Source organism: Oryzias melastigma, linkage group LG24 (assembly GCF_002922805.2).
Source record: "Oryzias melastigma strain HK-1 linkage group LG24, ASM292280v2, whole genome shotgun sequence".
NCBI lineage: Eukaryota > Metazoa > Chordata > Actinopteri > Beloniformes > Adrianichthyidae > Oryzias > Oryzias melastigma.
Window position 1 is genome coordinate 13,452,078 of NC_050535.1, and position 25,827 is coordinate 13,477,904.

General features: G+C 38.2%; 1 protein-coding gene across 1 annotated transcript in view; it reads right to left on the reverse strand.

Annotated features, from left to right (window-relative positions):
- The window catches only part of disp1 (dispatched homolog 1 (Drosophila)), a 57,951-nt gene that overhangs the window by 22,037 nt on the left and 10,087 nt on the right, over nt 1-25,827 (reverse strand). The window contains exons 2-3 of the mRNA XM_024291350.2: nt 4,072-4,136; nt 3,904-3,992 (exon numbers count right to left, since the gene is read on the reverse strand). The gene's annotated coding sequence lies outside the window, so the exon portion shown is untranslated. The remainder of the gene's footprint in view (nt 1-3,903; nt 3,993-4,071; nt 4,137-25,827) is intronic.

A 25,827-nucleotide genomic window follows, 5' to 3' on the forward strand; every position in this document is an offset into this window, starting at 1 on the left:
ATTCACTTAATTTGGTTGGAACCAGAAGTAAACTTTACAGGACAATCAGTCCAGTTCTCTTATACAGTCAAAGGGCCAGACAAAGCATCATACTTAACTATGACCAACTCAATGTTTTTGGATTGTTGTTAATTCGCATGGAGTGAACTCCAGTCAACAGATCTATTCCACTTCAGATTTCATTTTTCACGAGTGATGTCTGAATTGATCCCTGCCATGTTATATACCGTGCATCTATGGTGTTTAGTACAATCCATCCATCCATCCATTTTCTTGACCGCTTCTTCCCTGTCGGGGTCGCGGGGGTGCCGGAGCCTAACCCGGCTACTGAAGGGCGAAGGCGGGGTACACCCTGGACAGGTCGCCAGTCTGTCGCAGGGCCTCAATCTCACACACACAGTCACTCACACATTCACACCTAGGGCCAATTTAGAGTCACCAATGAACCTATGAAGCATGTTTTTGGACGGTGGGAGGAAGCCGGAGTCCCCGGTGAAAACCCACGCATGCACGGGGAGAACATGCAAACTCCACACAGAAAGGTCCCAGCCGGGATTCGAACCGGGGCCTTCTCGCTGTGAGGCGAGAGCGCTAACCACTGCGCCACCGTGCAGCCCTAGTACAATCACTTATTGTAAATAATCAAATGGATCTTTTAATGTCAATATTGTGAATGACTTCCTATCATGGACACACTCAGCTGCAGTCACATTCTCGGAGCAGAGAGGACGGTTTCCTTGGAAACACAGGATGATGTTTCTGTTGGAACCATACTGACCGATTTGGCTCCATTATGCGGTCCAAATGTGGTCCCATTTGAATAATAATTACATAAATACATTTTTTTTTAAATCGAAAATTGGCGTTCCTCCATGTTTGGACCAAATGGTCATTAATGGTAAATGCTGTATACTTGTGTGGTACTTTTCTGCCTTTATTAAGGCCTAAAGTGCTTCACACTCACAAGTCTCGTGCACACACACAGTCACACACTGATGGTGGTAGCTGCTTTAGATCACAGAGACCAAAGTGGGGGTTCGATGTCTTGCCTTAGGACACTTTGGCACAGGCAAAGTGGAACCATACCTTCAACTTTCCAATCGGCAGTCGCCTGCTCTACTTCTGCGCTACCCCGTTTAAATCGTAATACTGCCTTCATGAAAATAATTTTTTTTAAATTACTAAAAAAAAGTTATACGTTTGCCTTTTATTAGAAAATATCTGATTTGTGTAAATTCTAAGGGATTAATTTACATACACATTTGAATGGAATTTATGTTACAATATATACTTTAAAACTCATCACAATACAGACTGACCAATTATTACCCACAATTTTTATTCAATAAGTTGGCTTTTCTTAGTTCTATGAATCAAATAGCCATTCTAGACTTACTATAACTTCGCCCAGAGACAGTAAAGAGCCTTTAATTATCTGACATCCAACCACATAATCCCTTAAAAAGGCTGCGCCTCATCTAGACGCATCACTTTTCTTTAATTATAGATTACTATTTATTTGCTGCTTTCTGCAGCTTTAGACTTTCTTTAATGTTGACACCAGAGCAGAAAAAACTGGAAATAAATCCCTCACTGTGTTTTATTTTATTCAGAAACATGTCTGAGAATAATAAAGTACACATTTTAGGTTTGTTTTTTGGTAAATTTCACCGAAATGTGTCCATTTTGTGCATCAAAATCCTCTTCTATATTAAAAATCTGTTCAAATTTGTAAAATAACACATTTTGGGACTTGATTGTTCATTATTTGCTGTTTGAAAGAAGAAATGTAACATGAAGTGCATTTTTTATGTAAATAAGTCTAATAAATGCAAACTTGTCCTATGGTTTACCAGTTAATCTGATGTAATGTATCAGCAGAAAAACAAAATCTTTACTGAAGTAACGCTTTATTTCCACTGCAGTGTTTTAGATATCATTCGTTTATGTTCAGGAGAAGCCTGTGAGGTTTCTGTGTGAACTCTTTGTGAATGCATGTAACCCCAGACGGCAACAGAAATACAAACATGGACTAGAAAAGACACAAAAAGACCTTAGGTGAGCTGCAGTCACACCCAGTGGTCTTTCAAGGTGTGTATCTGCTTTCAAGACTGCACAAACCTCTCTTGTAAATTCCTTCTCCAATTTTCTTCATGCACCTTTAAACTTGCAGCAATAGCTCATTCTTAATTTTTTTTACTTAAAACTGTTGTGTTTTTTAAAAGCTGTAGATTACTTAAAAAAAAGCCTTTTGCTCACAAACAACTGATTCTTCACAGCAGGGGAGGAAGCTTATCTCAGGGAATGCTGGGAAGGCAGAGGGCCGTACCTGGTTTTAATTTTAGCTGTCCAGCCGGATTAGGACACAGTTCATGTAGAAAGTGTAATCATTTGTAGTCGTCACAGCCAGCCCTGAGGCCAGTGAAAGCCATAGAAAGCGCTCTGTAGTTGTCTTCAATAATAATAACCTGGCAGTAATAAGTTTTGTGAAATGTGGTTCACTTCTTTGTTGCTTGAAAAGAAAGTTTTGATCCTCATTTTAGATGAATTTTTTTTCCTTGTGCTATTGGTTTGTGGTTATGGTAGATTAAAAAAAATGTTATTAAAAAACGAAACCCACTATTATAAAATAAAACAAATGTATTTAAGCATTGACCACCGAGTTCAACATTTTAAAGTTATCCCAAATCAGACAAAGTAGGAAGCTTAAAGTTCCACTCTGAAAATTTTTCAATGTAATTTAAAAGCGCTCCTGGTAATCTTTTATTTGAGTATTCAGCTTTTAAAATCTGTGTTGTTTTTTAGGACATAATTTCAGCACAGCAGCAATAAGTCATTGGGATCGTTGGTGTAGGGAAACTCCACCCCCATTTCCCGTTATCCATAGGTTGGTACCAGTGTTAGGCAGGAGTGCCACTATTATTGTGTGAATTGGGAGTCTGAATGCGACTGTGACTGTAAAGCACTTTGGACCTTCTAAGACGGTAGTAAAGTGCTTTATTAGTATACAACATTTACCTTAACTGAGAGCTTTGTATTTACATCTGCTAGCTTACAATCCCTCACACCCCAACATAACATTCCTGGTGCAACAAAAATAGTGAGAAATACTGGTAGTTTTTGATGCAACAGAATTTCTACAACACAAATGTGATTTTTTTTCCAACTGCATTTTTTTTGTCTTTTCTCACAAAGATTTAAACTAAGAAATAATCAAAAATGCAATTTTGAGCTTATTTTTTCTTTATTCATGTTGCTCGTCATCGGAAAAGTGCCACAACAACAAGTTAAAAATACTTTATTGGAGCGGGTCTAAAAAAAATGTATTTATTTTTTTGAAAGAAGAGTTCAGCTTCAGCCAGTGAGACCCAAGGTCAATCTGCATGATAAATATGGGAGAACATCAAAGGCTTCCCTGTGTGGTAGGAAGCATGGAGGGAGCTGAGAAGACAGCCCCAACTCACCCAAGTGACATGTTTAGAAAGTGGGAAAAACGGAAGGAGGGAGGGTGAAAGAGGACAGCTTTGTATAGGAAAACGAAGTTTTAACAAAAAAATAGAAAGATATAATGTTTAGGAGAGCAGATATGAACCTCAGACTTCATTTTTTAAAAGATATTAGACCAGTTAAAACTGAAACGTAAATCAGCTACAAAACAAGAGATTTAAAGGAAAAAAGAGAAATATAACTCCAAAGAATATATATTTAGTTGAAATTTGATTCAAGACAAGCAAGACCCACCACATTACAACATGACAGACTGAATTTTAAAAAAAGCTAAATAAACAACAGTGACGATTCTGTTTTTTGGCAAATTCTAAAAACTTGTGTTGTTTTCTAGGACAGTGTTTCTGCAGAGTGTCAGAAATGTGTCTTTAAGTTGCTAAAGCTAAAGTTCTGTACCTCTGGAGGAGACAGCGAATCACTCGGGCGTCCAGACTCCCATCAGTCCAAAACTTGATTCCTTATTAACAATGTTCATTTTACCGAGGCTACAAAAAAAAATGACAGAATTCCAGCTATTATTTAAACAGTCAACATGTACCTAAAAATGTATTGTGATTCATTTACCTGTAATAAATCCAGGTGAGTCCACCGTTTCTTTAAGCTCCTTTAATCCACCTCCTTTACAGTTTCTGCAACAGATTGAACAAGATATATAGCCAGTGATATATACAGTCACAAGCTGTTTTTATTGTATATAATACTTAAAAGTTATTTTTAACAGGATTTATTAGTAACTGATAAATAAAAATGACTTCTGGTTACTGAAGACCTAAATATTTTGCTCATTTGTACATGAGGCGGTGTTCGTCTAAAGACCTTGCTCTTTAATCAAACACATACTCATCACATTCAGAATCATCAGGTTTGGTCACAGCGTACAAAAGCCAATACTGGCCAGGTGCACAAATAAGCCAACATGTCGAAATCAGAAACAGACGTCTGCTGTCTCACTCCTGTTGCTTTAGGGTATTAAAATATGCACACTCCTGGCACAAAGCTCGGCTCAGCCTTCTAATTATGGCTGTTTTTCTTCAGGATTTCACACAGTGTTAGAGGATTTGGAGCAGCTTTTGTCCTGCTTTAATACAAATCACCCCCATCCTTTTTTCTCCCCTTGTCTTCACCTCTCCCGCTTCCTTTTTTTCTTTAAGTGCTGGAGCAACTTCCTCGTCAGGGAGGAGAAACTGTTCAATCAATGCACTTCTTTTTGGAGAAGGAGATGAGTGGGGATGCTAAGGATGGGATACAGAAGAGTAGAAAAACAGGGGTGAGGGGACAGGAGTATTTTTAAACTAAATGATCTGTGAGGCTTGCTGCTGACATTTTGATCTTTTCAAACGGGAAAATAAAAAGTAATCTGTGTTGTTAAGAATTTGGTATACACATGTAGTGAGTATAAATCAATTGAAGAGAGTTAGAAGGAGTGGAGTTTGTTCTTCAGGAGGAAAAGTGCCTTTGAGGTCGAGAACCAAGGCATCCCCTCTGGGGGACAGTAAGCTCCGAAAAGCCATTGTTTGTCGGTCAGTTGGATTCCACGAATACAAACCAAACAATTAGCAAAACAGCAAAACATTGGTTGGTAGGAAACAGGCAAATTTTTGTGCAGAAGCAGATTGTTTTCTTTAATACTGAAGGATGGACACATTAAAAAACTGCACTCTCTCCAAACTCACTTTTCAATAATACTTATAGTAAACAGCAGTGGATGCAGTTTACTCTTCTAGGACCAGTTTTCAGCGAGATATCTGAGATTTAATCCATTACAAGAAACTATTTTACATTCTCACCGTAGCCTCTCAGACATTTTCGGCGGCATCCATCTGTCTGCTCCAGAAAAGAGTAGGAAGTCAAACTTTCTGTCTTTTAAAAACATTTTACCAAAAGATCAAACACTAAAATTGCTATCTCCAAGAGACCACTAATCCGTCGTAATCATACCAATTCAGAACATACGGCATACATTTTTTATCAAAAATATAAAACATACATTTTACTTCAGGTCTATATGACAAAATGAAGATAAAAACTAGGAGGCCAGTGAGTTGGACACTTGGACAGAAAACAAATTAAAAGCAGGAAGGGATCTGTTTAGAAAGTTTTTAACACAGTTTTTAAACCAACAGAACACTGTGGTCTTGATGGGTAAGATTACAAAACCTTAAAACAACACTGTATGACCTTCTAAAACCTCTTTGTAGTAGTACGTCAGCAGGATACTTTAGGTTCCAAACGCTAGTAAATTCTAGATTTAAATCTAACCATTGTGACAAACACAATCAATCTAAATGTGCGCTTTTTTAACAACTTTAAAAGATCCCAATAACAAAGCATATATATGGAAAGCTGGTGCTAAAAAATGAAAAACGACATCCATGTGTCAAATTTCTGTGGGAGCCTTTAGAGGGCGTGGCCCTGGATGGCGGCATGTGAACGATAAAAGACAAAAATAGGACTTTTTCAGTGTGGTTGAGAATCCTGGAGGTGTGAAAAAAAACACTCCTGTCATAAAAACTCACTGTAAAAAGTAGATCGGAGTGATGGGCAACAAGAAAGGGATTGAAGGAGCAGAACGATGGACGAAACACATCATCAAATAAGATGAAAAGGAGGAGATTTTAGCAAAGTAAAAAAGGGACAATCAGTTTTATTTTTGTGAGTTCTTGAAAAATGTTCTGTTGGCTTTCACAAATAAGCAATTAGATTTGATTGTGCATTCCCCATGAAAAGAATATTAAAAATGCTTCCGGCCGCTCTCAACACAGAGCTGCACAGAGGACGCTATAGCTTTTATGGCCTTGTCCTCTCCGAACGGCGGGCAGAATGCCCTGCTGTGAGAACACCGGCCTTGGCACGTCACCGCGGGGCTTGACGGAGCGGCGCTGGCGCCAAGGCAAACACAGTGACTCCATCCTGTGTCGTCTCTCGAAAGGACAAGTGGGCTTTTGATGTCTGAAGGGTCTGAGCTGCCTGGCTCCGTACTGTGGTCCAGCGTGCACTTAGAAAACGCTAAACATGAAACTCTACGCTTCCTCGCTTTAGCAAAGCACTAAGTTTAGAATGGAAAAAAGTACAGAAGACGCAAAATACTGAAAAGATCAAACAAACTTTTGTTTTATTTGCTTAAAATATAGATACTTGTATTAACCAAGGACATCCGATGAAATATTGAGCCTTTTACTTTCCCTCAATCCCCTCTATGTATGCAGGTTTCGGTCTATGTGCAGGAAAAAGAGACAGGTCATCCCGATTCTGGGGGTGGTGAGCTCAGGCCATCGGGGGCCCCTGAAGAAAAGCGCATGCCAAAGAGGTGGGAGGGGCTTCCACAGCTGTTTTTGCTTCACCTCCTCTCACACAAACAGCCTCTTGCTTTTGGCATGTCCTATTCTGTGTGTTGGGCTTTTTTAGCTATAGGTAGTTAAAACATAGAAGTACAGCAAATGGGTTAAATAAAGAGCTTTGATATGGAATGAAATCTTTAGATTATAAAAAGTGTGTATTTTTTAAGATAAGCATAAAAAGAAATACAGTATTTGAACCTCGTAAACTAAACAAGCAAACTAGTCCAACTGGACACAACGGGGGTCTCGGTTCATGTGTGTCTGGTAACGATGGGAGCATAAACTGACTGGCTATGGCCTGGGGACCATATACAAACCATTTAATCTGGCCTGTGAAACTGGACAATGGACATCAACTCGTTGGTGCAAATGGCAGTAAAATGTAAAAAAAAAAATCATAGTTTAGAAATAAGAACTCAAAAATCTTCAGTTTTATATTGATTTTTAATAAAAACAAAACCATATTTTAGTCCAGATTCCATGCTATCTCTTTCTCTTATAAGGTGAATTATCAAAGCCCTCCATACATCCTCTACTGGTCCAGCCCCTTTGGACAAATTTTAGAACTCTTTGTGGCTAAGAGTAAAAAACTATGGATTGATGGATGGACAGATGGAAGGTTTATCGGGTAAACAAAGTCCTCAAGATTAGATTGATCTGACGGCAACTATAGAGATAATATCAAGGACCCAGAACTATATGTGTTAAAATTAAAATTAAAAAAAGTTGATAAGCTTTAATAGAAAATACATTTTTAATTGGATTTATTATTTTTATAATACTTATCGAGATGGACCGATTTTAATTTGTCCAGCCGATATGACAACCAATATTTTCCCTGCAACTGTGGCTGATAGCCACTATTTGCAGATATCAATATTAAATCGTCTACAACAGGGGTCCCCAAACTAAGGCGCACGGGCCGGATCTGGCCCGTCTCCACATTTGGCCCGACCCTCCAAACACTATCATATAAACGTTTTTTTTTTTTTCCTCAATCTGGCCGATCAAGACCCACATAGAACGTGACTTTTTATTCCACCCTTCCTCATTCTGAACTGTGACAGGAGAGGATAAACTATTTATTGGCTTAATTTAAAAAAATGTTTTTGTATTATTTTTTATGAGAAGATTACAGAAACTAATTAATTAAAATTTAATGTGTGGCTTTCTTGAAAACCATAAATATTTACGTGATTGTTACATTTTTTCTGTAAGCCTACAAACTGACCCCAGCCCCACATCAGAAAAGAAAACAGTTATGTGGCCTTCACAAGAAAAAGTTTGGGGACCCTTGGTCTACAATAACACCAAGCTTGTTTTTTTTTTTTTTTTTTTTTTGCATAAGAAATGTGCCACTTTTCTTTTACTACACAAGCACATTGTACTTGACTTTTTGAACATACAACAAGGGATCTCATTGAAACAATAGTCACTATAAAACTTGGAATTATATCTGAAAGCATTCAGATAATTTACTGACAACTAGACATAACTGTAAATCATAAGCTTTCCATTGCCAGGGATGTATTAAGAACAACATGTATCCCTATCAAATATAAAATATACATGAAAACAGTCAGAATAATTATTGACTATGACTGTAAACACAAGCTTACATGTACCGAGGATCTATTAAGAAGAAGTATGTCATGTCAAAAATAAAGTCCATCTGAAAACAGTCAACAAAATTTGTGGATGTTTTTAGTATTGGTGCGATATCGATAAAGTCAAATTTTGCATATATCGGCCAATATCGATACTGACACAGATATATCGCTCATCCCTACTTCAGAATTTCGTCAATCCTATTGAACTTGAGAATATGACTTGTTTGCAAACATGGACATTTTAGCCGAGCCAATGCTGCTCCTCTTCTTCAGGACAACTGAAGGTTGCTGTCCCGGCGTAATGGATATGAAATGGGTTTAAGGGCGAAAAGCAGATGCAAATCTAGTCTTACAGCTGAAGTCTATTGCATGGATGGAATACAAAACAGTCTGTAAAGCATTAGGGACCCATAAGCACTGAGGTTTGTTCTGATAAGTGCAAAAAAGACTGGAACAAAAACAGGAATTTCAAATACGATGAAAAAAAATCAATAATTTGTGGTAATTTTTTAGAGTAAGACCAAGTCGATTTGCAACTCATTTTAGTTGATCATGTGTCTCATGAACAGCTGTGTTGGGTGCAAACGTGTATTCTTTGTCTGAGCAAGTGTGTGAGATCAACTGTAAGTGTCAGCTCAGGTGCTGGCCGTCCATTTGAGAACCAGCAGAGTGTAATAGAGACGTGGTGGGAAAGCAGCAGGTCTGACACAAGCGGGCTCCATGATAAATGTGCGCTTTGACAAATGGACTCTAGAAATAAGCCCATATACGCCCGACTGCCTCCTTCCTGCACAAGCTGTGTTTTTATCTAAGAGCAGATGTAAGCAGTCAAGGGTTAGACGGAGGGGGAAAAAAGGTAAAGAAGGGCAACGTGTACATCCCCCCTCTGATGATAAAAAGATAAACAAACTGAAACAAAAGCGGTGATGGCTAACTTCACACATTCTGCATCCACTGACAGCCAAAAACAAACCCTACATCAAAAGAAAACCGATACAGTATCACAAAGAGCCTACAGGTGTCTGTAAATGTGTGGAGACACATTTTCAAGGCTGTGCGGGTATGCATGCGCAGGTGTGTGCGTTTATGTGCGCGACACCCCCCCCCAGCCCCATGCTGCCACATGCAGAGCAGACATGAGCCGTGGACACATGAGGGCATGTTTTGCTCTGCCGGGCATGTAGATGCACACTTATTGAACGCAGACACCATTTGCCGTCCGGCCCTCCTCCTTTTCCATGCGAGAAAACAAGCTGTTATTGTTATGACTCAAATGGTTCGTGCAGGTTTTTGGCACCGGAAAGTAGGGAGGCAGAGAGAAACCGTAATGCCTAAAACATGAAAATGAGTGGAAAGTTGTCCGGCTCCTTTAACCTGTGTGGACTTTATTAGTTACCTCTATATGTCAATAAATATACACAAACAGTGTAAAATTGTTGTAGGCGCAAACGTTGGGGAAAAAGTACGTCGCCTCCTCCCTGTAAATGGTGGGGGCCCATCTTTGGCTTGGCGTTAATCTCAGCATCATTAAAATGAGGGGGAAATTACCGGTGACAGGCTTATGTAATTACATCATGTTTTGGGTCAGTGGGCCCCAAAAGTCATAATGATGGGAATACATGAGGTACCCCAGTTCTATTGCGGCCGAGGGAACAACAGTGATCACATCTCGGTGAAGCCTCCCATTAAGTGTAAAGCAGAACTCCAAATGGGACTTGGGGGGAAAACAGGTCCTGCAATTTTCCACTTCTTCAACCAACAGTTCAAGCAGTGGGTTTGAATCTACAGTAAATATACAGTAGAAATGGTGATCATCCATCCATGATCAATAAATTATGTCCACATTGGAAACAAAGAAAAAAAAACATGAAATGGTTTCTGGAGCGTTAGACAATGAGTCTGCTGAGTCTGAGGGCCAAACCTGTTTCTATTGATGTCTTTCACATTTGCCCGGCTAAAGTTTCTCTCAGGAAGCCACAGTTATTTCACCATAACGTACAGGGTGACAGCAGTTTTCCATTGTTGCTTGAACCTCACTTTATAGTCTTTATATTCATGTATGTCAGACTCATCGATTTAGGGTAAGGTTTTTCTTGATCGCACATTTGCAAACTTTTTTTTTTTAATGAATAAGAAGTTCTTCAAGACACATCTATTTTTCATACTTTATGTTTCAAAGCTAGTAACTTCTAGAAAAAATACTTTAATTTTTGGCTTTATCACGAGCAAATCATTGAGAAAATGACTACACATATCATTTTATGTCTTATTTTGAAACTCAAACATACATATTTACTCTCTAAACTCTCAGATACATGGCTATTGAAAGTTTTTGTATTTATTAATTGTTAAAATTATGGTTAGATCTTATTTTTGAAATCAGAACAAAGATTTTCAAAGCTGCAGAGCTCCATTACAAATCAAATGTTTTCCTATTTTCATATTTTCCCATATCTGTGTTTTCTGTCATTTGGATGCTTTGGGATTTATATTAAAAACTTTTGAAATGTATCTATGCCCAATGTAATGGTAAGCTCTCCCTCTTTTTTTTTTCTTTTTTTCTTACTAAAAAAAAAAAGGGGTGAGCTCTCTTTGATACCAAAGTGAGTGGGTAGTTTGCTATTCATATTGAAGCTCTCATGCAGCTAAAGCGCAGAGACAGCTGCTTTTATGCGCAGTGGAGCGGACTTTGGAGAATCTGTCGGTGCTTCGGCTGATTAGAGATCTTCCTAATGGTCTGATAATGCAACCAAGAAGGAAATATATATATATATATATATATATATATATATATATATATATATGCAATTTTTTTCATAGTTTCTGTGTTTTAGTACATTTAGACAAATCTATCTAATTTTGAAAGGATCTCATAACAAACACATATGATATTTAGTTCAACAAATTCTATTGGGGGTTTTCAAAAATAAACACTGCATTGATAAATTATTAAAAACTAATTAAAAAAATATGTAAAATTCACCTCCAACTCTACCATGAAAATCATCATACTAAAAATTGGTGTCTTCTGGAACTGGATGACACAGTGACGTGTAGTTTTGGATTTTTCCACATTTTTCCCTTTTCTTTAATGCAGGTGGAATGATAAAATATGACAAGACAGCTGATGAACTTCAAAGCATGCAGTATGTGGAGGATTCAGAGAAAACAGTCAGGACTGACCATTTATAGGAAATGTACTAAGCACAGTTTTTCCAGTTCCAATGTAGCTTGTTGGAATTAGCTTCAAAACACTTTCAGTTTAGGACGTCAGATTTTATTGCCCTTTTTGGGAGTCAGAGCTTTGGTTCCCTCCAAGGTGCAGACTGACGCCAGACGACGTCAACATGAACAATGTCTAAAGGGAGTTAATTTTAAAAGATATCCACAATTCAGCAATAATCATACCTTTCTCAGAGGTCCCATGGAGGGCAACACTAGACGTTTTAGGTAAGTGTCTGCAGCTTTTGAAACATCCAATAAAAGTTAGGAAGGATCACAATTTGGTGTCTCTGTGTACAGTGGAACAGGCAGGTTTTGAATTTGCTTGGCATCCAACAAAGTAGTGGGTTCTTGGTTTGTTTGAAGGCAACCCAACATCAAGGAAACCCACTCTTGAAGTGCTGAAAACATGCTCAGGAGAATACTTCTTGCCAGCCATTCTACACCTTGTAAGAACCGTTGTGTTACCACAGATGAGTGGTGAGCCTAACATAGATCTTAAAAAAGTGAGAGATTTCAACGCTTCAGGGAGGTGAAACGTTTTGTCACTCAAAACCTAAGGAAAGAACCTGTGGTCAACCGACCAGAGGGCAACCACTCTACCACTGTGCCATTGCTGCCTCTAATTGAAGTGACGACATAGAGACATCTTAAAAAATCATGAAACAAAAGCGCCAAACTAAGCAACCACGTGGAAATATTGGTAAGGAAAGTTTAGCACAATCAAGCTTCCTACAATTACACTCAAAACCCAGAAAACAACCCAGCCCAAACATACTTTGATGTATTTTAAAATTGTTCACAGTGGTCTCATTAATTATGTTTATGATTAGAAAAAATAAAAAAAAAACTGTCATTTTCCAGGACAAAATTTCTGCGGAGTGGCATCAAAAATTGGTATTTAAGTTGCTGCTTACGTGGAAGTAAGACTACACTCATCCCTTTGTTTACAATTTTAAACTTAAAACATATTATGTATATCCTCTATCATTATAAAAACGGCACAAGAACAACGTTAAATACGCCAAAAACACAATTTTCATCAGAGTGGATCTTTGAGTAAAACGCTCTGAGTAGTGCTCATGTTGCAAATAGAATTTTGCCGTTTTCAGTGAACTTGATCATTTTTAAGTTCAAAACGGCCCAGTGAAACCTTTTTTTGCCCTTTTATTGTTTAGATATTTAAAGTTTCTACAGCAACCCAGCTGCGATATTACAAAAGAAAGACGTTTGTTGAGTCACAGCACTTCCTGGTGGTTGATGGGAAGCAATAAAGTCAGTGCAATGCAACAAAACATGGATTTTTTTTAGTTACAATTAGCAACCAATAAATTGTTCCCATCTCTGATTAGAGATTAAACAAGCACCCTCCTTTTGCTTAATATGAATAGTGACAACTAAAACTGAAATCTCTCCACAGTTTGTAATTTTCTGTTTTAAAACACAGACATTTGGGACACAAACTAAAGTTAGAAAAGTAGTTTGAATGGTGAGTGAAAAAAGCTGTAGACTTTCATTTTATTTGCCAACTTTTCACTACCCATAAATTCCTACTTTAAAGAATAATAAATTAAATCAACAAAAGAAAATCAATGAGGAAATAGATATCAAGTCAAATTTGATCAAAAAGGAAACAAATATTACTTTGCACAATAATTTAAACTGCTTCAATATTTCTTTTTGGGGGGATCTAACCAATTTGTTTTTAACTTTTATCTCAGTGCTACCAGGAAAATCTAAATATATTTAGCCAAAAAAAGCTATTCACTGATAAAATGTATAACTGCTTATTTTAAAGTCTGACTAAACAATAAAATAAAAACTTAAAGTAAGCTTGAAATACAAAAAAATTCTATGTAAACTAAAAAAATGTCATCAACTCACCTGAACAGTTTATAATGTCGATTGAAGGGATGCAGCAATTTGATGGATATCATTTCCCCAAGAGGACCAGCCCCGCTGGAGCTCCAGTCAGAGGCTTTCTCCCCCAAGCTGGGCATTGTTATGGGGGACCGATAAATATTTACTCTTCCCAGCTTGGAAGGGAAATGAGTGGGAGGGTAGAAAGAGCCATTGTGACAGAGAGGTCAGAGACGCTGACAAGACAGCAGGGTCCTTCCTTCCCCACTGATACCCAAAGCCCCAATACGCGAAAATAAAAAAAATAAAAAAGTCTAGCCCAAGCCCAGCGATGCTTTGGGCTGAGATGTTTTCAAGTGTGGATAAATACAAATGTGGAACACAACAACACATTGAAAAAGCTGACTATCATTGGGGTGACCGCAGAAGAAGACGCAGCCTCAGAGCAAAAGCAGAAAAAGAAAGTGGAGAAGATCTCACTTCAGACGCAGTTTACATGAGAAACCACCGCTTGAACTCACAAAACAATACAGCAAAGAGGATCAGACAATGCTGACTAAGAGAAAAAAAGCTCTGCTTTTATGAATACACGTCCCTCCAGGCTTGATCTTACCATTTGACCATTGTTTAACTGAAGAAACCTGATAGCCAGTTAACTGAAGCAGAAGAAAAAGGCCTTTATCCTTGTAGTCAAACGCAGTGCAGCCAAATACATCAAAATAAGCAACAACAATTTACTCAGATTCCACACAGAATTGGAAAAAAAATGGTTGTAGCAACAAGTTTTATTAGAAATCCATAAAAAAATCTGAACACTTACTTGGAGTTTCTTGTGGTTTTGTTTAAAGTATGTACCTCAAAAACATAACCAGACTTATTTATGTGCAATCGTCTCTGGTTTTGAACTCTCAAAAAACAAGTTTTTACAAATTAACTAAGTTATAGTAATGTTTCTGCAGGTATCTCAAAGAGCTCACTCTAACTTGTTTAATGACCCACTCCGATCACCTTTTGAGCTGTTTTTAAAACATTCCCACTGGTGTTTTATTTATGAATCTGCCATTTAAGGATAAAAATAAAAAAAACTTGTGTTGCATTTAAGGACATAGTTGCTGCAGAGCGCCAGTAGCTCATTAGAAATTTGCCACTAAAGTGTAGGATGGGACTGTTGCACATGCAACCCCGCCCCCCCCTTTTCCTCCCTGTTGCTAATAGGTCGGAGCAGGGAGCTTGTGGCCTGCTCATCATATTTTCTACATCACAAGCATACTCTTTTTCAAAAGGGATTTTTTTTTTTAGGGGGAATTTCAATTTTGGCTTAAATTTCATTAGATTTGTCCTCCATCTGCAGAAAAAATTCTACAAGAACATGGTTAAAAACACCCAAAACACTATTTTGTCTAAGTACTAAACTTACCTGTCTTTAAAGTCCAGATCTACTTCTACTAGCTAATAACCACCACATGTAGAGTCAAAGAGTTCTGTGCAATTAAAACAATGGGACAAAATGATATGTCACATGTTGCTGCTCATTGTAAAATGAATCTTAAATCTGGCAAAGAACAGACTAGTATATTACAGGGCCATTAGATACAGACATCCTCAAAACATTCATTAGGTTAATAAAGCTCGCTGGATCACCCGAGGCTCTGGGTAATAAAGCTAGAGTCCTTTACAACTCCCCATGATCAAAGTGAAAAAAAAAAAAGATCTGTTTTGCGTGCACTAGCTGAGGAAGGGACAATGAACTCCACCAGGATCGGCCCCGGTGTACAGTCATCTGAGTAATGACGGGTTCCCATGCACAAGACAGTCAACACAGCTGCTATTCTATGACAACGGGGAACTGCTTACTCACAGATTTAATTGAACCAGCAGTCGTTAGGAGAAACCAAGGTAGAATTCCACAATGTGTTTTCCCATCTTAGTCTTTAACATGTTAAATATACACAATTTGGGAAAATATTGATGATAAATCAGGCATCCCATTTCAGGTGACTGAAGAGCTGACATTGAGAATGACAAACTCTACAGCTGTGTGATTGCAGTTTGATTTTTAATAACCATTAACTGAAAACAATACTTGAATTTGACACCATCTATCAAACAGTTGTGTCAAAATTGTTTAGATCAGAATAAGCCCCTTAAGTCAGATCTATAGTTGTCAATGTAACAGTTTAACACCAGAGTTTTAGCTCCAGTGTTTACAGTCTTTCAACTAGCGTAACTCTTCCATCGTCGACGTAATTCCAGTGGATTCTGAAGCGGAGAAAACCAGCCTTGAGCTGATTTTGCAACACTTGAAGTGTTTACACAATCAATATAAATCAGCTGATTCTGTAGTGGAGACAAGCGGCTTTTAAAGACGATTTACAGTGAATGGTCGAGGAGTTGCGTGTTATTTAAGTGTTTGTGGCGACGGGTGCGGTGTTAAATGTAAATTTGTGTTTTTTTATGCTTTTAATCATGAAATAAAAAGTGATTTCTTTATTCATTTTAACTTTTTTTTTTTTTTTTTATATTACAGATATTCCTTTTTACTCATATCTTGGATAATTTTATCTGAACTCTGGTGGGAACCAAGCAAGTGAAGTAAAAATTAGGATCTTTAGGATAATGACTTTTCAGAGGTCAAAAGCATAAACATGAGAGTACATTTATGATTGTGTGTAAAAAAAAAAAACTCTCAAGCAAATCCAAACAAGTGAACATAATGGGAAATAATCTCGCTTAGTAAATTATTTTTTTAAGGTTTCTTTATTCCTGTTTAGATTTTCTGATTTGGGCACCACTGCTGTCACTGAATTACCGTTTTTAGGTAAGTCAAAGTTGTGACGTTTCACATCATCCATGTCTATAAATAGATATATAGGTAAATACATCAAATTAAAAGGAACTTCTCTGAATAAGTCTACATAGTAATGTTTAACCCAGAGTAAATAAGTAGTGGAAAAAAGGTAATAGTGGTAGCTGTAGGAATTTACTGGTCAAGAGTACATTTAGAGGACTGTCTGAGACTACACAACATAAAAAATATTCTGATATTAACAAGTGCAAATAAATGTCTCACATTAAGGTCAATTTTTCTATGATCTTGATTATTTATGTGCATGTTTTTTATGTCGGAATATTCTTTTCCAGAGCTTTATTTAGTGGTTCCAGGCACAGAAAGATTTTTTTTTCTTTATAACTGCAATTTTCAATCAAATAACCACCAAACCTGAGCCAAGAAACCACTTACAATATGAGAATAAATTGCTGCTATCAGAGTCATTTATTGATAACACAATCAAATATTTATTTAATCACCTGCTCTATTTAGTTTGGACGTGCAAACATTTATAAACAGAGAAATATAGTTTTCCCCCCAGTAGAAAACTCAAAGGTTGTAGCGTATATAAAAAGTGTCATGCAGTTCCAAACCACATTACACCTAACATCCAAGTAATGATTGTTAATATTCATAGCTTTTATTAGCAACATGTTCCAAGTTTATTTCCTCCAGGGCTTGGAGAACTTTTTTTTCTTTTTTAATGACCAGCGGAGTACATTCAGAGGGCAGTCCGAGCTGCATTCTAGTCCAGCGAGATCAACACCAGCGCAGCCACAGCTGCGCCTGTCTCGCTGTTCACCTAATTCAACCCTGATTGTGCACACAATGATCACACGCGGCAGTAAATGCACGCAGGCACGCAGAAAAAACAGCAGGTTACAGAAAAAAAAATGGTAAGAGATTCACATGAAATGCAGGTGTTTTATTTGTCGGGGCACAGAAAATGTCCGTTCCTTTCGCTTAAAGTCCCACTCCAATTATCTTTTGATCTATTTTCAAGGGGTCTTTGAATTAGGATTAGGCTGTTTTCAGATGAGGATTTATTGTCTGCAAGTGGAAGCATCGGAATGGAGCAGGAAGCTTGTGACTTTTTCAAACAGCTTTTTCCCACAATTTGAGCAAAGACATACCCACAAACACAGTTTTAATCTTCATTTAATTTTTTATAAAAACATGTTAAAAACACAACTTTTATTTGAGTGGTTCTTTAAAAGTGACAGGGGTCAATGTGAAGGATAAAATCCGACAGAAAGTCTTGACCGTGAAAGTCTTTAATCCCAACTCCTCATCTTTTTTGTGAATGATTAACTGTGTGTAAAAGGTTGCTTCAACATGAAGTGATGTATTGGACAAAGTAATAGCACACGCTCCATCTGGACTGGCGTTACTATTTTTCTTGGTAGGAGAAAATTTGCGAATGGTCATGAAAAACCACACGTTGCTAGAACCACAAATCACCTAACGTGTTTTCAGAGCAAAATGACCTGCAATTTACACATCTGCGTGGCTAGAATTTAATCTAGTAATTCAGAGGGAAAAAAAAATTCTGAATAAAAGATGTATTATTCTGCCTTTCATAGAGGCTATTCATCGCGGGCTGTGGGTAAACAGCTGGGTCAATGAGCAAGGCTCGGTGACCCAGGTGTAGCAAGGTGAAGAACAAACATCCTTACCTTTTACTGCTGGCTTGTCTGAACTCGCCAGACAGAGACACGGTGAAAGGAAAAGGACTTCTTTAAAGCTCAGCGTCTCACAAGTTTTCCTTGTTTGGTTATTTTTGATTCTAATGGACGGTAAGGTAAAATCGAGCATGTATGCAGGGGTGAAGGAGTTAAAACTACAATTTTTGAATAGCAGCACCATAAACAAGTTAATTATTTGATAAAAAAAAACCCAATAAACAGAAAAGCATTATGGCTGAAACAATGTTTTAGCCTCACCTTTTGTTTTTATTGAGGACATAGTCCGAAAACGATTCACAAGGGACAGGAAAGCAGGCTAAACAAAGCAGCCTTTCATTATAATCTGAATGTCAACTCACGTTATGCTCATAATCTAATCCACCACATCAGTAGGGGTGTGGGGGCTTTATGGGTTTAGAGTTTCAGCGGGTGTGCTTTGTGTGTGCGGGGAGACTACAAATTCTGACAGACATTATTTGACAAACTGTAAAAAAGAAAAAAAGTTGACACATCCCTCTGGTTTGCACACAAATCGGTCTCTGTGGATACAGCTGGCTGGTTGTGAAATGCAATTTCAAATACGAAAATCCCTCGTGAAAAGGAACTATACGAGAGACACAAAAACTTTCGTTAAGTAGTTTAAGCCCTAAATTTCAATGCAGTAGCACCAAGCAATATGAATGACAAAACAAAGAAAACCTGCCTCCTTAAACCTAACACAAAAAAACAGACTTAGACCAAAAATGAACATTTTAACTGTAGACATTTCTTTTACTCATAAAGGTATGAGAAAGATCACTCACAATATGTGCTGGCCTGTGTTGCTACATAAAAAGATATAAGGAATAAAAAAGTATCTGACAGTCTATGAGAACTGGACCAGGTAAGTGTGACATCACCCATAAAAATGACTTTCAGCTCCAGTGTCACAAAGTCAATTCAGTTGCCATTGTTTTGGGGTACAACGCCACATCTGAAAGCAGGGATTGGTCCAAGTCAGTCTGAGCCAAAAAATTAGACAGAACATGTTAAAAAACAGGCACCAGAGCAAGAAGTCTATGGGATTTTGGCTTCTTGAAACCAGTGAGTACTTCCTGTTTGGAAAGCTAAGGGAAATATCTAGTCAGTGGTCTCTGCACATTTCAAAATTGTTTTCTAAAATCAAAATAGGGTATGGGTAGAGGTAAAAACTTCACAAAGAATGGAATACATCAATGTGCTTCTCTTGGTGCATGACTCACCTGCAGTTAACAGTGAAATAGGCTTGAGTTCAAACTGTCGAAGTCACATACTGGCTAAAGAAAACATAAAGACCATTGTTTTTCCTGGTTTTCTTCACCCGTTTGGGTGCAGCCATAGACAGTTGAGAGAAAGTACTTTAAGTCTCACAGTAGTTACTTCAAAGAAAAAGCCAACCAATTGATAATTTATTGTCTGTTGGAAGGATGTGTTTTCCTGTCACATTTGAGACTCTATCTTGCAGGAGTTTTCAGAGAATCATAAATTATCCGAATGCAAGCATGCGAACGCCATGATCCAAATGTTTTCCGAATCTGGAAAGTCTTTCTACTTGACCCCTCCATTGGAGAGGTCATGCCAACGCCGGATCCCTCCACTTTGTTGATAAGGTCCTCGAAGGTCAACTAATGGTGATGATTACAGACACTGACAGATCAACGCCCAGGGTGTCTGGAAGCAATAGTTGATGACAAAAGAAGAAACAGGAATTAAAGTGTAAGCCCTTCCTGCCTGTGAGAACTAACCGTGTTAAGAGTGGAACAGTATGGATCTTAAAACATGGAAGATGACATCAAACCCGAGTTCCTTCATTGATCCCAAAACAAGAAGACGATAGCAAGAAAGCTTTCGATGTTGCTATAGATTTAGAAATATTACATTTGTGTCTAAAATAGAAACAATTGAAAAGGATAGATGAAGAAATGAAAAATTGGATAAATGTGACCAAAAAATTAAAGAAGTTTATGGCTTTTTTTATGGGTTTTGCTTATATGCTTTATCATAAAGGTGTAAAAAAAACAGTGTGCCGGTATTAACAAAAAGTGTTCTATGCCAAATTAACCCTACGCTGACCTTTATTTATTCACATCTAACTGTTTGCTATCTACTTTATGTCACCAGCAGACTTGATCCACACATGAAAACACCAATTAATCCAATACCTTGAGCCAAAGTCGACTCTTATTCTCAAAAAGTCACACTATGAGGCTTCAGGTCCTTTAGTTTGGTCACAATAAACTACCTTAAAAATAACTTTTTTTTTTTTAAATAATGTGCCCATTAAATGAACAATCACAAGTTCTGAAGGAGTTACTCCCAAAGTTCCTTTTTTTACATAAGAAAAACAAAGGTAAAATTCAAAACAACTGCTCAAAATCTTAAATCTTCACCTCTCAGCTGCTATTTGCTTTAGCAGGGATGACACAGCAGGAAGAATTCCAGCAATGCCCGTGTATCCTACACTCATTTCCTCTAAAAACGAAAAAAAAAAGCTACTTCCAGACAAGACAGCAGTGAATCTGGTTTGCTACTGTTTTGTTAGCTAGTCAGGTAGAAACTAACAAACATGCCACATACAGATATTCTACAATACAACTTTCTTGTTACATACTGGTATGGCCATTAAAATAAATACAAATTTTAGATGTTCAAAGACAAAAAATGAAGAATTCATTTCAACTATTAAACAAAGTGCATGGCATCTTCTACATTTATAAAATTGCCTTTGAGTTGAGCAGCCAAACAAGGGACAATAATTGATTTCCAGGGACAAACTTGTTTCTATAAACGATTATTGCTTTAAACCTTGTGTTTGACCAGTAAGTGATCATCTTTCAGACAGTCCTGAGCAAACCTTTAGCTGTGAGGTGAATGGGGTGAATGGGGACACGTGGGATTGGCCAATGCAGGCTCATGGGCTGCAAAAATAGGGTTGGTAGAGCTTGGTTCGCAGTTGTAATCTATTGGTGGAGAAGCAATTTCAATCAGTTCTATCATGTTGCTTTTATCTTTAAAACCGAACATATTATGGAGATTAAAGTGTGATTTAACGGGCAGCTCTTAATGAGATCAACTCAAAATTGCCTAGAGGAAACTGCTTGTGGTTTTGGTGCCAAGGGTAGTTGTGGTATATTTCCATTTTTGTTCTTGGCGATATTTTCCGCTGGTACACAATAAGCTGAGAATTTGAATAAATATCATTAAAAACTGCACTAAATGTTGCCCCCTTTTTCCCAGGCATGCCCATTTAAAGGAAGAAAAGAAGTGAGATTGGAAAAGAGATTAGCATCTTTGCAACACAGAGATCTTAGCCAAGAAGCATCTACTCTTTGTGTCTTTTTTTCAATGTTTGATTCCATGCCAAAAGTGGATTGCAACAGAACTGGTTCACTTTAAAAGGAGGGGGGAAAAAAAGAGATTTGGCTCATATCAGAGGACACATCAACACTGAAGATATCAAGTGACGAAAGCAGCATTGTTCGGGCACATTAATTGCAACTTGCAGAGACTAAAAAACTGGAATGGTTCCAAAAGCAGCGACAGGATAAGATTTTCTGTAAAAAAAAAAAAAAATTTATTGAACCCAAACGAAACTGGTTATGGTGTTTCCTCATTTATCACGGGGGATACATTCTATATATACCTCGCAATAGGGGAAATCTGCAATGTAGGATTACAAATGTTTTAAGGCTGTAAAACCCTTCACGTTACCTTACATGTATTTTCAGGTAGACATTAGCAATTTCATACTTTCTGTCTTATTTAACTCTTAAAGATAAAATCTTTGTAGGAAAATAAGTTTAGCATTATAAAATGAAAACAAAGACCAGATTTCAATCAAAGATTGATGTAGATTTAGCAAACTGAATGCATTCTGCACAGCAAACATGTCTCAGGGAAGATTGATTGACAAGGTTAACAGCCAATCAGCATGCAGATGCAAGATGCAGGATGTAAAAAAGGAATGCAAAACTATACTGAAAAAAAAACTGCGAATTAGCAAGACCACAAAATTTGAACCGCAATATAGCAAGCAAGTTCAGCCGCTGTCCATGAAGCGGGATTTGTGATTGGGAGGTGACAGTCACATTTTTACACGCTGCACGGCGGCCGCAGAGGTTCTAAGAAAAAGTTCAAATTAATGGTGATTGTTTTAAATTGGTCAGTGGTCGCCTGGGCGCATTTAGAGGCCGTGCAGTGGCAGTCCAGTGACAGGCACATGGCAAGAAGGCAGCAGCGCAATAATTGGCTGATAGGTCCCCAACAGCATCTGATGATCGCCCAATTTCAGACTGCCGCCCTCCAGCCACCCTGTGCTGCCATCCCACTGCCCCGTCCGATTGTTAGAAATCGTATGTTAGCGGTGAGGACACTCGTCACTGGCTCTTGACAAGGCAATGACCACACATCAATCTGGTGATTCAGGCCCCTGTGGGTCCAAATGGGGAGACGGCATTGATGTTGCACAAAGCTCCTCATGGCGTTGATAGCAACACAGCGACTCAGAGTCCTGCGTATTGACGTATTGTGATTGATGCTGAGAAGAATACGAAGAAGATTTCATGTTTCTTAGGAGGCATGTTGTTTAAAAATTTTAAATAATCAGAGTAACGAATGAATAGCGGTGCAGAATGGCCTGATTTTTATATACCTCCAGGCTGGTGACATTTAATATTGATGGCCGCCATCTGGCGGAGATCTGCTGCTGGCAGGTGATCCGGCTGCCACCGCCCAGCTGTCGTCCGATTTTATGACATAATCACTGCCTGAGTGCTGCCGTCTGGATTCATGATTTTTAAGACAAAAATAAAAAACAGGCCGTGGCGATTAATCTTGAAGATTCTGTTGATGTCCCCATTGATTGCCCAGTGGGAGTTGTGAACGTAGTATTATTGGATTAATTAATCAAGTGTCAAAATTTCAAAATAGTATCCAGCATTTCTGCCAAATTCAACCAGCTTTCAGATTTTCACCACATCTGAAAACACAGTATTAGCATAAATCATGTTTACATCTGGATTCATTTAGTAAAAGAGTAAATTAGCACAAGCTCTCAAGACGGCTGCTCCTGTGTGCATATTGTTTGAGTTCCCAGGAGTTGGGGACAAAGTGCTTCCATGTCACCCACTAACCTCCTCATTACCAGAGGTCATCCTGCAGGAACACAAAGGTGACCTCCATGCCAAAGTTTGCTTAGGGTTTGGGGGGGAGGGAGTGTATGAGAACGAGACAGAGCCACAATTGAAGTGTAAAACTTGAAACCTACTGTCTCTTTTCTGCTGTAACAGAAATCCTTTTGGATTTCATAACTTAGAATTGTTATGGACTAATAGAATTATTAATAACCTCCATAAATATCCATGGCTGATTATTATTTCGTAAAATGTCCATCCCTAATTAGATCAGAATTCGTCCTTATTTTATGGTCGCGTTGAAATCCTAATGGGATGACGACCTTAAGGTTTCCACAATCTTTAGTTTTCAAAGAGTTTGATACAGTTGAGAGTAAACACACATGACACCACTTTTAGAGGACAACAAGCTCATTATCCCTGACCTGCTGTTGCATTCACTCAAACCAGACCATCATTGGATGGAAATTCAAATGGCGGTCTTTAGATATGTTTCCTTGGATAAGAAGGGAGATTTCTTTTGAACAAGAATTTGACAAATAAAATGATATGGAATCAGCTCAACAGACTATTCTGGCAGTGATCGCCGGCTCTACCTTATCTAGTGTTGACAGAAATTTAATCTGGCGGTGGGGGGGTTGCATTCTGCAAGGTTACATCTGGATCTTTTATGACATGCTTTTGGAGTTTTGACATAACCAGGGAGCAAAGACCCTCCTTTCTTCTGGCTGTCCACTACAGTACACCACGTCGTGCACTCCAACTCTATCTCCCCCCAGCAGGACCATGTGAAAACTTCCAATTACCAGAAACATGAGACGTGTTAAAAGCTGGACGTGAACTTGGGATATGCAAAACACAGGAGCCCTTAACAAGCGCCACGCCGGACTTTTGATTGAATGCGTCAGCGGGTCATAAAGGGGCCCCTCAAGATCAATGTAATTATGAAAGCTTTATATAGAGAACTTTATTTTTCAGACTAGGGAGTGACCGGCGACAGGAGGAGGAGAAAGAAAGAACCACCTTCCTTATTTTTAAGCCAACAAGTGGAAAGACGGAGGGTTCTCCAGCTGCCTTCCATCAGGAGCTACAGCAGAAAGGGGGAAAAAAAAAGACCAAAAGGAAAGAAAAGGGGGTTTGTAACACCTGCAGCAGGGTGCCAAGCAAACATTCTTGTTTCTCCTTCCTCTGGGTGATGCACTCTATAAATCTTTGTGATTAGCTACAGTAGCAGGACTAAGTGCCACTTAAATAGTAGCCCAAAGGGCAGGTTGTTGTGACCTCTGAGCTTTGGAAACATGATTTTAGTCCAAGTGATAATTACAAAAAAAAAAAAAAAAAACAAAGCACGCTCTGTTTCTCTAATAAAAGACTGTGCAAGGAGGATGGGGCATGGGAAGCAAGAGCGAGCGTGACAGCAGTTTTGCAATAATAAGCCATTATTTGAAGGATTCATGAGAATCAGGAGAAATAACACTGTTATTATGCTATAAAATAACCTTCAACTAAGAGTAAGTCCATTGTGCTTTCATATTCTGGGAAGTACACATGCCAAAACGAGATGCAGATGTGAATATAGGAGCTAAGCCAAGGTTTTAAATAGTTAATGTGAAAACTCTATGGCTTGTCTTGTATGTTTTTCTCTCTGAAATCAAAATTAAACACCTTGCTGTGTTTCTACAGGATCTTCAAATGAATGGCAAATGATGGGATAGGTCTGAGGTGTCAATTCGGTCCAAAGTTGAACGCTCTACTTTTGTTGGGACGGTGACAACATCAATCTGAGAATCCCTTTGACCCCAAAGACATAAACTCCAAAAAAGAAAATCACAGTTAAGTCCACCAAACGAAGCAACAGGCCAGGCTAAATTTCAAGGTCTCCAGAGGTCTATTAACATACTGCGCTTGCAGTGTGGGAGAGAACACAACAACTCAGGCCAGGACTGTTGTTGACAGCTGACAGAGACCAGAGCCATGCACACTCCAAAGGAAACTCGTGAGACTAGTCTGAGTCACATTTCTGCATACATCTAGAATAATATAAATTACAAACACAAGTACAAACCGTCTTCTGCAATAAACTTTAATCATTAGGTTTCCAGAAGACCAAAGTGTTTGTCCACCGTAAGGTGGACCCTGGTCAATAATAGAAAGCTTAAAAGGCGTCTCTGAGCAAAGAAGAAATGATGAGCAAGAAGACTCATGTCTGAGCTAAGAAATGAAAAACGATCATAGTCCAATAGTGGTGCCGTCCTTTGACCTTCTCTTCGAGACTTGTGTGTCTGAGTGTGGATACTTCTTAGCAGACGCCATTTGTCCACAAATGTTTGAAGAAATTATTATTATTGTCAAAAATCAAGCATTTACAAATAAAAACTTGGTTTCAGAAAACACGCCTTCCTTAGAAAAAAAAATCTCCAACTGAGTAATTTCAAGGGGAATACAGCAAATAAGAGTTGTGCTTGGATGATGATCATCAAATAGTGTTCTTTAATATGATGTGGTTCGTCTTTTGCAGTCTTGCCATTTTGCAATTTTTTTTTTAAAACGGCACACTGCATCCTGATTGGCTGTATACCTCATCAATCGTGCCATGTCTCCTGTACAGAATGACTTCAGTTTGCC